An 18,490-nucleotide genomic window follows, 5' to 3' on the forward strand; every position below is an offset into this window, starting at 1 on the left:
TTCACGAGTTCTTAGGACTACGGACCATACGTGTAGAGTATTTGTTTTGAAGCTTTGCCTTCATATACTTTGTTAACAAGCTGATCGTCTGCACGAGTGAAACGTTCACGTGTCAATTTTAAATATTGTTGTGCACTCGTATATAAACACACGCAAATAATATTTAACACGTTTGTTTTACACGTTTCAATGTACGAAAAACATTCACCAAATTACACCTGTACTCGTAATTTCTATTGTAAATACACTCAACCCACATAATTAAACTTTGAAACCAAAGGATGTCATTCATGCAATCCAAGGTGGGCGGAATCGATCGTTAAAAATATTCCTGTTTGATAAGTGTTACATTTAAAAACTAAATCATAAATACCACACTCCTAACTGTGTATAGAAAGTTGTTTTAGAAATAGTGTGGCACCGTTATATCAGCCTTGAATAACATACAATACAACACAACAAAAAAAAACAAAATAAAAAAGGACTCAAGAATTTTGATAACTAATGGTTGTGTCATTAATTTTGCAATTCCTTTAGAATGTTTTTTATTTTTTGAATGATGAAGGAATATTTTAAATTACAGAAAATATTCAGACGTCTTGGGCATTGAATAAAAACAGCGATAAACTGATAACTTAGCAAAATGAAAAAAATATTGTTTATAATTAAATACTTCAAAAAAACTTCGAAACTAAACTAATAATAATGCAATAAAAAGTATTTCTGAACTTAAAGGTTTAGGAAGGTGAATTGAAATTCGAAAACAAACGCCATGAATAAATTCTGTTTTGTTTCGTAGCATTAAAAAATTATGGTAACGAAACATTATCTTTACCGATCAAGTAAGAACAAAATAAATCTGGGAGAATAATTTAGTTAACAGTTTTAAACATTGCTGCGCTAACTTTCTTCTTTACCCTACTGATTATTTTACTGCTGTTAGTGACTTTTAGGGTTATTTCACAAAGTTACATTTTCACCCTAATCAACGAGACAGAGAGAGATAATTGATTAATCAACTACACGCTGTTGATATTTTTTTCACTATTGTTTTCACAAGTTTTTTTTTTGTTCCAATAATTACAAGGAAAGAATTGTATGTTTTTATTGTTTGGGGAATTATTTAGAACTGTTTTACAAGCCTTAAATTTTTACTAAGTGTTTAGACCAGTATAAAAGTATATATTTTTTTGTAATTTAATAAAATGCTTCACAAACGTCTTTTTGTCCCCCCCTAACCCATTCCAAAAAAGTTCTTTAGTTATTACTTTATTGTTCTTGTTAATTTTCGGAATTGCTTCACTTTTCTTCATTCACTGTTCACATCAGATAAGTTGTTTGACAGTTAGTAACACTGCTGCACCAACTGTATACACTTAATTATTACTCTGACCAGAACTCAGCAAATTACTGCTACTTCATTGTACTAGTAACGACTCTCATTATCCACTGATCATAAATAAAACAGACATCTGATTATTGGTTATAAAGTAAGCTTTTATTTTTGTATAATGTATAACGTCCAGTTTTCACTTGTACGTTAAAGTCTTTATGTTTGTTTGTTGGATTTTTCGCAAAGCTTCTCGAGAGATATCTACGGTAGCTGTCCCATTTAGGAGTGATAGACTAAAAGGAAGATAGCTAATTAATACCATCCAGCAAAAACCTTGTGCTGCTTTTACCAACGAAAAGTGGGATTGATCTGGTCGTTATATTATGTCACTCCCTTTACTGAAAGAATGAGCATGTTTGGTGACGGGTTTCAATCCCGCGATCCGTAGATTGTGAGTAAAACGTACTCCCAATAAACACATCATGCTAGGACCAAATGGAGTGGGCGCTGTTGTCCAGCTAACTTCCGTTCAACTGAAAGGGTAAACATGTTTAGTGACGGGATTCGAACTCGCGACATGCAGGTTGCAAGTCAAATGCCCTAACCACCAGGTCATGTTAGGTCTTATTTTCACGTTAAGTGTGCGTTAATAAATTTTAGTTATTGAAGGCGCATGAGTTTGTAAATATAAATAAATATTTACAACCAATATATATAATGTATTTTTTTACTCCATAGTCATCTTCCATCATTTTTCCTTCCACGTATTTCAGTGACATTTTCCTGTACGATGATGGCAACCATTATATTTATTATTTCTTGCTTTGAGTAACTATCCATACAGAGATCACAACCTTCCCGTTTTTAATCTATTAGTAAAATAACTCAGAAAAGATACATTAAATATTCAATGTCTAAGCATTACCAGTTGTATTTTAGTAGTGATACATCGCAGTCAGAATAAATACACTGAACTGCAACTGTCTTGGCTTGCCAAATATACGGAGTCATATCACGGCATAACTCAGTCAGAATAAATATATTAACTCACAGTTGTCTAGGTTTTTGTCAAACATTCGAATACCTTACAGAATGCTTTATTAATCACAAGTTATTGCTTAATTGTTCCCAAGTTGTTTTAAATCTACACTTTTTAGTTCAATGCTGCCGAATGAAAATGTCAGATTCAGATCATTCGATTTCCTCGTGTTAAAATATAGGAGATAGTTTACCTATTGCATTTCTGCATGTATGCAAAACATTTACGTATACGGCAAATGTTCGTTCATTCACATAAAACAAGTTCCAAGAACTAAACCTACTGTCGACAAAGCTCTTTGCCCAATAATAGGGGTTCATAAAGCTAGCTGGAATACGACAATTATAGTAGTGGTTTATAATATATTAATATCATAAATTGCTTGCAAAATTATAATGGTGTGAGCTACATTAATTATTTGAAATATAATTACTGTTGTTTTAGGTAGTTCAGAAATCAGAATTACAGTAAAGATTCACAACACTATTACTTATTTCATTTGCAACACCAATTACCTATTAATATCATTCGCAACTGGCGAACTAGCAAACTATTGTATAAGCTTTCAAACACACGACTATGGGGGTCAGCGTGAAACTAGAAATAATTTTGGAGTTCATTTTTAGATACATTAAAGCCTGCCCGTTATATCACTTGGTTATGAAAAATAAAGGGGAGGGGTAATATATATTTACACCAGAATTTTGAAAAGTTCCAGAAACCTGTTTCTTTGAAGGATGGATTTGGATTGAAGCTGAAATTCCAAAACACACCGGAATGGTGGTTTGAAAGGAGGACACAAGAAGCGATAAAACACGAAGGAGAAAGTTCCCCAAACGAACAACTAAAATAGAAAGACCAATCATCGAAAAGAGGCAGATGAGCAACTGAAAAAAAAAGGAACGAGAACAAACGCACACAGTAAATGTATTAATGTATGACATGTATATATATACGAGGGCTGTTCAAAAAATACGCGGACTGACGTCATAAAACAAAATGTACTTTATTTAGAAGTTACAGGCATGGGACCCCTTCAAAGAACTCTCCTCCCCAACGCACACACTTATCCCAACGGTGTTTCCACTTGTTGAAACAGTCCTGGTACGCTTCTTTTGTAATGTCCTCCAGCTCCTTCGTCGCATTTGCCTTAATCTCGGAAATCGTCTCAAATCTTCTTCCTTTCAAGGGTCTTTTGAGTTTGGGGAACAAGAAAATATCTCAAGGAGCAAGGTCAGGTGAGTAGGGGGGGGGGGTGGGGAAGAACAGTGATCGAGTGTTTGGCCAAAAACTCACGAGTTCTGAGGCACAAATTTCGCAGCAATGCGGTGCATCTTCAATTTTTCGGTCAAAATCTCGTAACAAGATCCAACTGATATCCCACACTCTTCAGCAAGCTCCCTGACAGTCAGACGTCGATTTGCCCGCACCAGGGTGTTGATTTTGTCGACGTGTGGGTCGTCAGTTGACGTGGAAGGACGTCCAGGACGCTCATCATCTTCAATGGACTGTCGACCATTCTTAAAACGTTCATGCCACTTGAAACATGCCGTACGATTCATAGCAACATCACCGTAAGCGGTGTTAAGCATAGCAAAAGTTTCAGTCGCAGAGTTTCCAAGTTTAACACAAAATTTCACAGTGAGTCGTTGCTCCTTCAGGTCATTCATTCTGAAATCCGCCAAACGAAAAAATCGCACTTCACTTAAAACCGCGTAGGTAATACACAAATGAAGATATCTGCAATCGGGAAATGGCGTCGTAATCAGCTGATCTGTGCAAACCTAGCGACACCAAGCGGATTCCCCTGGAACCAACTGGAGCCGCGCAATTCAAACAGTCCACGTATTTTTTGAACAGCCCTCGTACACACACACACACACACACACACACACACACACGGTAAATGAAGGAGAAAGGGACACATACAGGCAGACCAATAAAACAAACGGGATAAGAAGGTACTAATAACACAAAATGAAATAACAGCATCCTCAGCTGAATCGAAGAACTATTTCAAACATCACGTATTTATTACATATGAATCACAAATAAATATAATGATCGGAAATACTCGCTGAAGAAAAACCGGATTCTTACTTAAAAATAAAGAATTGTTTCCTCACAGTCTTACTCTAAGATGAACAAAAAATATACTACGGATCGTAAGAGAGAAAATCGTAAATTTGGAATCATATATAATACAAAATCAAACATTTGAAAACTTAGGCACTTATAATACTGTTTTATGTACATTCTAGCTGGAATCACAAACCTGTTAGAGATAATTAAGGTCAATAACAAAACAGAACTAACTACTTAAAATACAATGAAAGTACTATTGACGAAACACAACGTTAACTAAAGCGACGGATGCACTCAGTTACAAAACTTTACAATACGTAATAATTTAACGTACGTGTTTTTTATGTTCCTTTTAATCGTTCTATTAACATTATTCTCAATGTTTTATTTCATTTTACATCGATATTAGTATTCGCAGGTTCAATCTAACAAGTTTTTATGCGAAACCTGTCAAAGACACCTAAGGTTCAGAAATAGCATTCCCTGACTTAGAATTGTTAACTATAGGTCGGATATAAGTGATTAACTGCACCTGCTTTCTACACATTACACTTAATGAATATGTCACAATTATAACGTCTCCCTCACAGAAGGAAGTCCGAAAAATTAAAAACAGTGCATGTGTATTGGCTATATTGTAACTAAATTGTGGCCTACTCTATTCGATTTTGAAATCACACAGCCATTAATACAGAAGCTTAGTTAATACCAAATAAAAATTCAAAACTCAAACATCTTTTTCTTGCTTCTAGTAATATACATAAACTACTATAATAAACATTTTATATATATGCGGTACGTTATAAATCTTAGACCATTGAAACAATTTCAGTGGTACAACGCTAATGACTTTGTATTGGTTTTCTAAGCACTGTCGTCTCATTTTAGATGGTCCATACTAATAAATGCATCAAAATTAACTGTTAGAAGAATTTCCGACGTGAAACTCAAACCACCGCTCTTAAACACGAATGTAAGTGTGGTCCAAACAATACTTTAAAGCATTGTGATTAATTCAAAAAAGGTATAAACACACTCCTTAACCTAGAGGTGCTCTTTCTTTCACCCTACTAAACTTCAAATATATCACTCAGAGCAAATAAAATCAAGGGCAGCTGTGCCACCCCGTACCTTCCTCATTATTATAGCCGTTTGTGGCCACAAATCTGTATTGTTCTCTCCCCAAGTGTTCTGCATTGCAATTCGTTTGATCCCCTTCCCACACACACACAGATATATATTTGTACCTCTTGGTGTTCATTTATCCACCATACTGTTTCAGGTCTATGACGTATTCTATTGCAGTAAATGTGCACGAAAACTCTGGAAATTTCGGGAATATTCTAGCAGCAGCTAATAGTAAAATTGTTTTGGAGTCTCACCACCCATTACACAGGCGGTATTCTCAAACTGCTCTGATCTTTGTCAAAGTAGTTAGTCTATAGGACGCACAAAATTATAAAAGGATCCACTGGATATTACTTCACAGAGCAGTGCCTACATTTGTTCTACCTGCCTTTGACCGAGGTTTCACAAGAAAGATAATGTATGGATACAAACTTGTTACGTATGTGTAAAAACAGCTGGTATGAGTTGAAAAAATTCTATGTAGAGGAGCGAACAACGTTTCGACCTTCTTCGGTCATCATCAGGTTCACAATGAAAGTAAGAGGTGACTGACTGATAGCTGATTACATGTTTGAAGGGGTTGTGTAGTTGAGAGTAGGAATGTAGAGGGCGTGCTTAGATGTTTGATTATATTTATTAATATAGGTATAAAGGTATTCCTTTGTATAAGTCTATTTTGGGCTTGAGATGTATAAGTAAGGGTTTAATTTTGCGTTTATTTATGTTTCTTTATTTAGTATTTGGGTGTTTTTTTATGGTTTTGTGTTTACTTGATTTGTAGTGTTCGAAAACGTACGAAGGTAAATTTTTGCGTTCTTTGAATCTGGTTTCCATTTTTCTACTTGTTTCTCCAATATAGAAGTCGTGGCAGTTATCACATTGTATTTTATAAATAATGTTGGTGTGGTGTTTGTCAGTGTAGTTTGTACATAGTATGGACCTTAGTTTGTCAGTGTAGTTTGTACATAGTATGGACCTTAGTTTGTCAGTGTAGTTTGTACATAGTATGGACCTTAGTTTGTCAGTGTAGTTTGTACATAGTATGGACCTTAGTTTGTCAGTGTAGTTTGTACATAGTATGGACCTTAGTTTGTCACTGTAGTTTGTACATAGTATGGACCTTAGTTTGTCAGTGTAGTTTGTACATAGTATGGACCTTAGTTTGTCAGTGTAGTTTGTACATAGTATGGACCTTAGTTTGTCAGTGTAGTTTGTACATAGTATGGACCTTAGTTTGTCACTGTAGTTTGTACATAGTATGGACCTTAGTTTGTCAGTGTAGTTTGTACATAGTATGGACCTTAGTTTGTCACTGTAGTTTGTACATAGTATGGACCTTAGTTTGTCAGTGTAGTTTGTACATAGTATAGACATAGATTATTCTCAACCCATACCAGCCGTTTTTACATATATATTTTTTTCTACAAATGGGTTTTCTCGTCATCAGGAGAACTTGTTACGCATTATAATTCACTCTTGGAGGAGGTTCCAATTTTATATTACGTACGTCACGTATTACGATTTCAAATAACCGGAAATTTGTATTTAGAAGTTAATTAAATGTCGATACGTATCAAAGTTATAATATTTGTCAACAAGATTGATACACACAATCTTTCTTGACATAAATATATTTTAATATATAAACAACAATACAATTTATAATAACAGTTACTACGAATAGTTATTAGAAACAATGACTTGTATACAAAAATTCTACAAACTCACAAACAATATTCAGTCTTTTATACGGTCTGAAGCTGAATATTTTATGGACGGTCCAGGTCCATAATAAGCGAATTAATTCTGAGTTAATATTGTTAAACTTCACTTGACGACAAAACTAGCTTGCTCTATTCTTGGTTCGCCTCTATAGCTGTCCCAAGTCTAGCAAAAAAATAATATTCTAAAAAAGAAAAATCCTGGTAGCACATATCCTTCGTTCAGGAACACGCGCTATTCACTTGGTTGAGGACTACTCTCATGTCAATAAGGGGTATCGTATCCTTGGGTTATCACATGGCTCGCCAGCAAAAGACACACCATTATTTCTTTCGATAGTATCTTTCATACTAAAACGATTTCCTCTAACAGAGAAAACGTGATGTCATTAGTAATTCAGAAAGTTTCCTGAAAATTAAGATAAGGGAACGTTAACAGCAACTCTGAAATAAATTCGAAATTTAAAAAGAAAACAAAGAAACATTATACTAAGTAAGGGTTAGAAAACACACGACATACCTTCGTATTATACAGATCACATTATCAGGTTTAGCCATGCTATATCCGACTGCCATGCATTTGACAATACCCTTGCTGCGTAATTTCCGTTTCACTTAACATAATGTCAAGTTCAAAACACACTACTCTGCCTTACAAGCTTTCCATAATCCATGTACAGTGTACATGAGCGACGGTTTCTCAGCATTCATTTCAACAGTAAGTGCTCATAAATCTACAAGTGCCGAATCCGCGATATCACCGTGATGTCCCCGTATCAAGTGGAATTAATATACGATAAATTATTTTTAAAAAACATGCAGATTTCAAAATCTTGTAGTCCAACTCTAACAGTTTTTATTGTCATGCTTTGTTTTCAAGGAAACAAGTATGAAGATATGTTAAGGATGTTGTATATTGCACACCTATAGCAAACATCACAGAGCTGAAGAACAGGATAATGGAAGCCATCGCCACTCTAAACATGTTGCAACTAATTTAAATATCGTTAGGTGTTGTGAAAACTACTAATGGTACACGTGTTTAAGTCAACTTAAGTGTCAATAAAAACAGTCTGAATTGGGCTACAAATTCTTAAACCTGCATTATTGTATTAGTTAACAAATTACAAAAATTTAAAATACGAAAGATAATTCTGGACTCTACTTGCTTGAAGTTGAGACGGTTGAACAGGAAATACGACTGGAATCATTATCTTACTGAACTCAATCTGTTAGCCCCTTTCCAGACGGAGAGCCCTCTTGAATATGTTGCCTACTATTGCCTGGAGCACGTGGACGGCTGTTACCACTTACATTTGTGTTCTCATCTGTTAGAAGTCTTTTTCTCAACAGTCCCGTTTTTTCTTACATCTACATTCTTTTTTATTCCTGAGCATGTTGCGTACAGAAGTTATCCAACAGTCAGAGGAAGATGGTGACGCTTCGTTTGAGACAAATTCAGAAGAATCTGAAATAGAACCGAGGAGACGGCAGTGGAGAGATTTTGAAGCTGCTGGTAATAAGGCTTGGTTCCATAACTTCCGTAAAATCAGCCATTAAAAAGCCCTTTGTTGTCAGTTGCCTAAATATACAGCCAGTTCAATAAAACGCAAGTGCTTTTAGGTTGGGGTTCAGATGCATCCCAGAAGGTACAAGTAAGACGGAAACTTACATGATGTAAGAAAGACTGGAGTGTTTTTTTTGTGTTTTTTTTACGCTTTATTTTTAGAAGTATTCCACGCCAAAACGAAAGTAATATAGTGGGAATATCTAAGTTAGCAGCATGCATAAATAAATATACACAGAAAAGCATAGAAAGCTGTAAGCAGAAATTATTTTCTAACTAAAAAAAAATCAAAAATTTTAAAACAAATTACTTGTTTTATATATTAGTTACAACTCTAAATAAACTAACGTTGCGAAAATGTTGGTGCTTAAACAGGTTTAATTTTATTAGCTTGTACAAATACTAGCTTATATAACAGTTTTTTTTATCACTGCATCAACAGTTTCTTCCTTTTACCTGCCCAGCTTACCTGCTGGTAAACTCACTTTCTAAATATTCCCAACAAAAGCCACGAAATATTATTATTCTGCTATGAAATTCGTCAACAAATTAAGAATCATCATTCTTTGCATTCGCCCAAGAGATTAATTACTACTTTTATAAAAACATGCATCATGTTGCTCAACTTAAAGCACTGTGCATACAAGGCATGATCTGAAAGAAAATGGGAAGCCTTATACGCGCGAGTTTAATTCCAATGTTCGCCAATGCTGCTGCCTTGCTTTCCGGAAATCTTTAAATACTAGAATCAATGGAAACGATAAACGTACACTGTTTCTATTAATTTATAAAAGTTGCATAGAGACGACAAATTCACAGAAGAAATATGTGCAACTTATTTTTGTTTTAAACTACAGTTTAAATGAAATCTTTCCAGCGGGGTTTAGATAAATATTCATAATTTGATAAGTACTATCAGGTGGTTAAGGCACCCGACTCGTAATCTGAGGGTTGCGGGTTCGAATCCCCGTTGCACTAAACATGCTCGCCCTTTCTTTCGTGTGGGCGTTATAATGTGACGGTCACTCCCACTATTTGTTGGTAAAAGAGTAGCCCAAGAGTTTGCGGTGATGACGAGCTGCCTTCCCTCTTGTTTTACACTTAAATTAGAGACGGCTAGCGAAGATAAATCCTCGTGTAGCTTTGCACGAAATTCAAAACAAAACAAACTAATGTAAATTACGTGAGACCGTATTGAGATTCTAAACACAATTAAAACTCTAATGCGAATTCGCTTATTTAATATAGAAAATAAAAGAGCACACCACACAAAATGTACAGATATAAAAGTATTATAAGTGTTTTATAAATGTCGTAGAGAATGACAGATAATAATACATTTTAAAGATAAGATAAGCATGTTTGTCATATGTCATGTCGTTATGTTTTGTTTAAAACACACAACGATTGAAATATTACATCTCTGATGAATTTCATCTTTTCAAGTGGCTTTCCCGATCGGGAATGCATGGTCTATTCATATTCCTATAGTTGTGACCAATAAAAACGAACATATTGCATGGATTTAATAAAACAACAATTCGTGAAGGAATGTAATCTTCCAGATAGCTTTCGCTTGAGTGAATATAAATTTATTTCATTATTTCTATCCCTGACACAATCAGAAGTATAAACAATTTTAATCATTAACTGATGATTACAAAGGAGCTGAATTATTCTCCTAAAATAATTATTTCCAAATACCTGAAAGTATTTGATCTAAAAGACAGTTAACAACTTTAATGAAAAACAGTAAGAAATTTTGGTATATAGGTTCCAATATTAGTGAGAAAGAAGGCTGGTGAAGTGGAAGTAATGGAAAGTAAGAACCGGGTGAAATAAACGCAGGAGAGTGAGGGGTGATTCTTGATTTAAAAAACCATTGGGGCGAAATTTACACAAAAAATTAGTTGGGCCAATTCTGCTTCATGAAGCAAGAACTTAGGCCATAAGTAAAACGGAGGAGGATATCTGAGATAAGAATGTTAAGATGGATGCTGAAAATATCTCTGAAAGGAGGAATAATGAGCGATGCCATCAGGAAGAGATGGAGTCTGTAAAATCACGGAAAAGCAAGAGACAAGAATAAGATGGTTGAGGTATACAATAAAAATATGAAGCAATGGAAGGATGAAGTAAAGGAAGACAGTGCAGTGGAGAGACAGTAGACAGGAATATAAGAGAGGTGGTAAGAGAAATATAGAGGAAAAGGATGTGAGGGAAGTCGGGGTAAATGGAAATGTATACTACCCTAATCTATAGGAAATGAAGATCTGAGCAACTGGCCACATACCAGAATAGGAATAAAGAAGCAGTAGCTCCGAAAGAAGTTGCTTTTGATACTGTGCCTTTTAATCTAGTGTTAGTCTAAATGCCTATTCTATTACTGACGAATATAAAACATTCACAACTCCTCACACTTATTCTTTTTCTCAATATCTTCAGGCGTGTACAAAAAAACGTAACTCTTTTTATGAAAACACCACCTTTGAGAGCGTATAGAAAAAAAAATATGGCAAAATATTTTAGGAGGTACTATCGGACGCTAGAGTTATAAATAAGATCGAGTAACAGAGAAATCTATTTCAGTTACAAGTTATCAAAATTGCTACATATCATTTATTGATAAGAAATGGCATCCTCTCCTTCCCTCCTCAACGAACGTACGTTTTCCACGCTCGATAAATCTTATTTAACTCCTTACATACTGCGTGCTAATGGAACCACTGCGTATAAATTTCTTGAATGATCTCAGGGGAAAAGTTACCTGATGCTGAGCACGTTACAATTGTTTTAAACATTTTTTCCACCGTAAGAACCATTTTTCCTTCATGTAATTTTATCACAGTCAGGAGTAACATTGAAATTAACACGAGTAACAAATGACCAACTAAACACAATGCAATAATTTCGTTTGATCAATCACTAATTCATAACCCTTTTGGCGTAACACACATCTACTGAAGTTGCTATTAGTTCCTCTGCGAACCACAATTTTGTACAGTGTTCTTGTAGTTAAAACTGGATTTTTAATCGATATTGAAATATATACATAATTCATAGAACACGACAATAAATATCTACCACTTTAACATATTTTTCTTTTGATTAATTTTCAAACAAGTCTACCGGTAGAACAATAATAAGTTTACGATGTTATAACGCTAAAACGGAGGTTCGAGCCCCCAGGTGTAAAGCAAACACCTTCCAGAAAATCATATAGATGCTACATACACTTTAGAAAATATTTTCGCAGCCTTGTTTCTAAGGGCAAAAATATTATTCTATTATACTTTTTCAAGCAATGTACACCTTTTTAATTTATTTAATATTTATTGCTGTGTATTTCTTTGTAAATTTTGAAGTTTCATTCCAAACAGGTCAGGGGATGTCCCAATGGTTTTCGCCTTCAACACTACGAATCCGAAGGTTCACTACTCACGACTCGATACTGCAAAAAGCACACTGCATTGTGGAACTGTGAGTGCGTTATAAGAAGTACAGTAAAATCTTATCATTTGTTTAAACAAAAAAGTTAACATTGGTGCTCTTACTAGACTATTACTCCAAAACTAAAAAAAAAAACCAGGTGCAGGTAGCCCTCTGAATAGTTTTGTACGAAGATTGTAGAATAAACAATAAGTCCTGTATAGCAACTCAAATACATTTTCTAAAATATTTTATTCAGATACTTAAGAAAAGTTACACAAGGGATTTCTTCGCATAGTCTTGCCAGTTTTCAACAGATTGAGGGAAAACAGTTAATTAACAGCATCCACTATCAATTCTTGGACAACTCTTGTCTCACCTAATCGTGGGAATTGACAGTCACTCAGACACTCTTGATGACGAGAAACTCACTTGAAGTACAAATGTATCTCAGAACAGCTGGTATTGGTATTAACACTTACTAATAAAGCAGAGAACAATGTTTCGACCTTCCCAAATCACCTTCAAGTTAACAGAGAGTTTGCGACTGGTCGTTCCCGGAAACGTCTTAGGGACGAGAGAATAATCGGGTACGGGATTGTAAAGGAGTTGCAGTTAGATGTTAGGTTTAAGTTTTTTTCCAATTGTTGGTTATTTTTTGCTGATGTCGGGAATATATGATATGCAGCAATGTAAAGTTTTGTAGTATCTTGGGATTGATTATCGTTTCTTTGTTGTTGTATATTTGTGCGTATAAATTTAACTGTTTTTGAAGGAAATTTGTTAATGTTGATGAAGTGTTGTTTTATTTGGTTGATTTCATCAATTTTATCGTGCATAATTTTGGGGCTATGTTTATTTGGTTTCTTAATATGTTGAGTTTTTGTTTTGTTTCATGTGCTGAGTCCCAGAGAATGTATAATCCAGTATGGGTGATTTTTCTGTGGATTTTTGTTTTTAATTGTCTATCGGTTCTTGTGATCTTGAGATTGAGAAATGCTATTTGGTTAGTTTTTCCTGTTCACAGGTGAACTTAATGTTGGGGTGTATGAAGTTAACGTGATTGAAAAAACAAAGCACATATTCTGTAGATGTAAATCCAGCAATTATATCGTCAACATACCTGTACCAGTAAGATTGGTGGGTGTAAGGCTGAAATGATTCGCCTGAATACAACAAACATTATTTATACAATACAATGCAACAACTGCCACAACTTCTATATTGGAGAAACAAGCAGAAAAATGGAAACCAGATTCAAATAACACCAAAAAACACCTTCATACCTTCTTGAGCACTGCAAATTAAATAAACAAAAAACATAACCATAGAAAATACCCAGATATTAAGTAGGGAACAAATAAAAATAAAAGCAAAATCTATGAAGCTCTATTTACAAAGCAACTAAAACCAAATTTAAACCAATATAAAGGAACACCTTTATACCTATACTAATTAATAACCTAACATCTAACTGCAACAGCCCCTACAATCCCCATACCCGTTTATGCTCTCTGTCCCTGAGACGTGTCCACCAACAGTCAATTGCAAACTCTTTGTTAATCTGAAGATGACTTAGGAAAGTAGAAACGTTCTTCTGTACTTTATTAGTAAGTGTTAATACCCATACCAGCTGTTCTGAAATACATAGTCACTCGGATAATATATCCACGGTACCAATTTGCGGAGCGCGTTTTTGCGGTAACGGGATACGAGGTGTTAACAATCAGATTCACAGTCAGACATCATTAAGTCACTAGGCAACACTCGAAAGATGAGATCTGTACTAAGTACACGTTGTCTAAAAGTTTTAACATATAATTAAGTGACTGCTCGATTAATTAATTAAATTCTAGTTCTAAGTTATATTTCACTTTATCAAAAACAAGATCGTAAGAACTATAACAGCCCTTTTATAATGCAGAACCAAATCACTAGTTAGGTCAATTTCATTCTTCTCAAAACAGACAAATGTTTGTAAACAAACCACCTTATAATGTCATTATCAATTCATTCTTTCGCTTAATTTGTGTTAAATAGATATGAACGCGTAGTTCAACGTTTGAGATTTAAAACCATTTTTTATCATATTGTGAATCTTTATTTACACAAATGAAAGACTGTCAAGCGTTCATTTGTTTTGATAAAGCGTTTGATATAATGAGAGATCATATCAGTAGTGCGGCCTACTAATTCTTTGGTAACTACAATTTTGGAAGTATAACTTGTGTTTCACCTCTTAATACACGATATACAGCTCTTACCTGTATATTAACCTCAACAAAATTAATGATTAAATTGTAATAAGACAAATAATCGTTTTTTGTTGTGTTTTTTCCACCTAACAAACTTGACTAAAGAAGTAAGGTTAACCATATGTTAAAGTATGAATAAAGATGTTAAATAAAGATTCACTGCGAAACCAGAGATCTTGCGGTTTAAAAACCAACATCCTAAAAAACACTCTTACAAGAAAATCGCAGCAGTAACTTCCTCGCTAAAAATGTACACGTTATGGCAAAAATTCATTAATCAGGTTGTCTTCAGAGAACAATATCATCAAAATAACGGCGCTTCTCTTAGTGACAGTTCTTTACGAATATACCAATAACACATTTACAGCTGAGAAATTCAATTTCTTAAATTCTTTCCAGAGTTCATTAATTTTATAAAGATGTAAGTGCTGCAATCTTTGATGTACGAGCTCTACATGTCAATATTCCGTTAACAAGAAACCATTGAATTGCACATCAAGTTGATATTTTCATGATACCATAAGTGGTCTTTCGAAGCTAAATAGTTTATAAGATCATGAATAAACAGTACAGTTGATAACGAAAAATCGTGAAAAAGAAATATTGAACCGTATGTTTTCTAAAGTTTATTAAACTGCGTTTTCGCTTCAAGTAATAGATAAAAGTATATCCAATAACTGTTATAGATTCGTAGAATGATCATACTGCCACTATAGAAAAACAAAGCAAAAATAAAACAAAATGTTCCGATTTTATAAAACCACTTTCATCATGAAATTTCTCTTGACAATTTATTTTATGTACTATCAGCCACAATAAGTACAGCAAACAGATGGAATATTCGAAAAAAAAAATAACCAAAATAACTATAACACCGAATTTGAAATTATACACAAAAATATAATAAAATCAAACGAAATACTGTCGTGAACAGTAATAGGAAAAATATTGATTTTTAATGCTGTGGAAATCTTTCTCAATTGGTTTTCAGCGCTTTGTTGTTTCTCTCTATTCCTCTGCCTTCTTCTGCTGAACTACATGTAATCTTTGTTATGCAATTTAAATATTAGGTTGTCCAGAAATAAATGGAATTCTCACGATGACATTTAGAAGCTGATAATTGAGTAAGTTATTGTTGGTTGGTTGGTTTAATTGGTTTGTCGCTTACAAGGTGTCTGCTGTTTCAACTCTACTCAGAGTAAGTTTCACAACTCCCAAGGTAGCATGGACAAGAAGGAGTTTCGTCTCACTTTCCTCTACGATTTCACACTTGGACGAAAAGCTACCGAAACTACATGGAACATCAGTCAGGCATTCGGCCATGGATCTGTTATTGAACGTACAGTCGAACGTTGGTTCCAAAGATCTCGAAATGAAGATGAAAGTTTTGAAGACCACGAAGGACGTTGAATGAAGCCATCCTTAGATTAAGAGAAACAGTTTAGACAGACCCTCGCACAACAGTACATGAGCTTGCAGAAAAGCTACACATAAGCAGATCAAGCATTGTCAACCACCTGAGTGCAATTGTAAAGATGAAAAAGTTGGATTTGGATAAGTGGGTTCCGCATGAGCTGACTGAAGATCAACAAAATCGGTGTCAGGAGACCTGTCAAGGATGACGCTCCAAAAATTGAACGAATTGGGAATCGATGTTCTGCCTCATCCACCTTATTCTCCAGACCTTTCCCCCTACAGATTTTCATTTTTTCAATTACTTTGACACCTTTTTGAACAATAAACGCTTTCAAAACTAGGCAGCTGCAGGAGAAGCTTTAAAGAAGTTCACTGACCATAGAAACTGATTTCTATAGCAGGGGCATAAACAGCATCGTTACATGTTGGCAAAAGTATTGAAACATACGGTGCTTACTTTGATTTAAGTATGTTTTACAACACTGCTTTACACTTTTCCAAACTTCGCAGTTCAGAAATATTTATTTCTGGACAACCTAATAATATGATAATATATGCTAGTAGTAAATACACAATTCCATGTAGAGACACGGCTTTCAAAACAAAATAATGAAACCAAGTAACTTTTTATGACAAAATTTGATCATTAAAGTAAATGGGAATCAGTCGAATTAATACATGTAACTAGATATGTTAAAAATATCCGTGAAAGTTCACTCGCTAACGCATCTGAATATCACTTTATTCTGAACTTGGAAGTTCTGACATATAATCTGTACATTTCTTTCACAAACAAAAAGTCATGTTGAACACGCTACATGAAAGTTTCGATGCGTCTTTCATGTTAACTTCTTGTCCCGTAATAATTAACGACAGATGTGTTCCAATCAAACCCAAAGTCAATAATTCTGAGAAACATCACACCTAATTCCAAGAACTTAGTTCTATTACGGTTGCACTTTTTCTTGTTTGTCAATAAATCGAAAACAAAAATTGAATACTAAGACTGCTGGATTTTTCTGAAACATTTTCAATATACTGTGTGCGCTAATCATTGAGCTCGGAATCAAATTGTTGCATTAAAAAGTAACAAAACTGTGTATGAGCTACGAATGTTGAAATTGCGTTCGTTGCCTTACTTGACAGCAAGTTCGAAATAAGTTTATACCACTAATACAAATTAAGTATGTCCTAAAGGAGCACCAAACTTCATATTTTTGTTGAGTAGTGTAAACGCTTTAATTATTTTTATATTTCAAAGTGATGTAGCAACACATTTTTTCAATGAGGTTATAAACACAAAATAACATACAACAATGGCTAAGGCAATAACACTTGGCTTGCGAATGTTTTATTCTCTTGAAATTGTTACATATTCTACAATAATTCCTCTATGCTAAATACAAGAATGATATCATCCCCCCCCAATCACGTACAGATTTTTCACACAACGTCAGATGTACTTATATATTAGCGTATCACTTTCATTGAAATTAGGTCGCATTTTATACTTAAAATCTTCACAACTACTGACTACAGATTCCTCTAGACCAATCACGACTTAAAACGTACAGATCGTTCCAGAACAAATAAATAATAAATAAATGTTAATTCTGGTAAGGAAAGTAATAATTTGATCTTAGGAGTTGTTTTCTACCCGATTTGTAGAAATATCCTTACGTAATAGACTTAAATTAATTTTACTTACGAAAACTGCATAGCTGAATTATGGAAAATCTGTGATTAAAACCAAAACAACTTTTATGAAGTTTACATTCCAAGACCTGTATAATTTATGATCCAAGAGGTTAAGGATACATCTACCATAATGAGTCTGAACAATGGACCACAGTTCACAGTGTTAGTGTGCTAAGCATTTTTCCGGAGCTAATATGCGGGTAATGTTTCAGGGGCACGAAGTTTAGCGTAACGACGAGCACTATTCACGTTTCGAGTCTCTCAGAAAGACGGCCGGCCCACTCTGTACTTTAGTACGCTAAAGTTAACAGGAAAATATTTGATCAGTTCACGTAACATGTTTAGAAACATTTATATTGGCATTCTGATTTTCACAGTCTAGAATATCATTGTTTTATGCGACTTTACGATGTGAAAATTATTTTCTCACTTTTATACGAGTTTGATCGTGTTTATTATGGTCCTGACAAAAATTATTATATTATTTGGCGCAATTCACTATGTTCACATATTATCACTGTTTTTGGTTTCGGCTGATATATTTTATTCAACTTACAAGCTGAAAAGAATAAAATTCTCAAAGTTTTACTTTCATTCACCCGTTTAACTGTAATCTTGGATCAGACTGTACACGTACAGACAACGCAAACAATACGTTTGAGACATACTATTTGAATTACAGTACATACGTAATTTGTTAACATAAAACATTAATTTCTTGAGAAATTTTAACAACATGAATGAAAATCATTTTGAATTTCAAAATATAATATTTTTATTTATAGGAGGCGAGTTGTAATACCGGTAAATACTTTTAAA

At 34.2% G+C, this 18,490-nt stretch overlaps 1 protein-coding gene across 16 annotated transcripts in view; it reads right to left on the reverse strand.

Moving 5' to 3' along the window:
• Nucleotides 1-18,490, reverse strand: part of LOC143246261 (protein FAM117B-like) — a 212,070-nt gene that overhangs the window by 115,409 nt on the left and 78,171 nt on the right. The window lies entirely within an intron of this gene.

The sequence above is a fragment of the Tachypleus tridentatus genome, chromosome 3, assembly GCF_004210375.1.
Source record: "Tachypleus tridentatus isolate NWPU-2018 chromosome 3, ASM421037v1, whole genome shotgun sequence".
Lineage (NCBI taxonomy): Eukaryota > Metazoa > Arthropoda > Merostomata > Xiphosura > Limulidae > Tachypleus > Tachypleus tridentatus.